Here is a 910-nt window from a genome sequence, read left to right on the forward strand (position 1 = left end):
AAAAAAAAAAAAAAAAAAAAAGACACAACATTTTACCCGTTGAGCATCAGTGAACTGACGACCTTGAGGTATATCTTTACGAAGAGACCATTTATTCTCAGAAGAGCCTTTCTTGAAATTGGGAAGACCACTCACGAACCTACCAATGAAGTAGTTCTTATCCGTCGGTGTCGCCGCACGGACGTTATACTCCTACAAAAACCAAACAAACAAGAATTGATGATATCTTTCTTTTCTTCTTCAATCTCAAATTGATTTTTTTCGAAACTGACCCGAATCAGTCTCGTGAGGACGGTTCCGCAATCGAGACACTTGGCTTTGTTCTCAGCCATGGTTTTGCCGCACTTTAGGCATAGCGTCATGTGCCTGCAGGAGCTTCCGTAGAGGTCGGACTGCGATCCGCAGCCCATACACGACGGCTTCAGAACCAAACAGTGCGACATGATTGTTCCCCTTTCTGTTACCCACAAAAAAAAAATGGAGATTAGGGTTTCCCGATTTCAAAATCGAATCAAGGAAATGAAGACGGTTTCTGTGTTCGATTGAGTTCCTACTACCTTCGGATTCGAGATTGCGATTAGAATTTGTTTTTCGTGGTTCAGAGAGAAATGGCGAAGGCGATTGAGATTGACAACGTTTCTGGTTACAAGGAGAGGATACAAACGTGTATATAAAGGGGACTTACTTGCCCTCCGACAGATAAAAAAGGTAACACTAAAATTAGCTAGCCTCTTATTAATAGCATTAAAATATAACTAAGTTGTAAAATAATTTGTGGTTCAAAAAAGTTATGAAATAAATTAACAATTTACACACAAAAATATTATACAATTTCATTATTTTATGATTGATAAGATATAAATTATTATGATCAAATTTCATTATATTTTGTATTGTTTATATCAGAAAA

At 37.0% G+C, this 910-nt stretch overlaps 1 long non-coding RNA gene across 1 annotated transcript; it reads right to left on the minus strand.

Annotated features, from left to right (window-relative positions):
- Positions 1-25: 25 nt before the first annotated feature.
- LOC106322009 lies at positions 26-702 on the minus strand. Its single transcript, XR_001266188.1, has 3 exons — positions 558-702; positions 273-457; positions 26-192 (listed from the first exon to the last, which is right to left on the minus strand). It is a non-coding gene; the product is annotated as an uncharacterized LOC106322009 (long non-coding RNA).
- Between the last annotated feature and the right edge of the window lie 208 nt (positions 703-910).

The sequence above is a fragment of the Brassica oleracea genome, unplaced genomic scaffold (assembly GCF_000695525.1).
Source record: "Brassica oleracea var. oleracea cultivar TO1000 unplaced genomic scaffold, BOL UnpScaffold04846, whole genome shotgun sequence".
Lineage (NCBI taxonomy): Eukaryota > Viridiplantae > Streptophyta > Magnoliopsida > Brassicales > Brassicaceae > Brassica > Brassica oleracea.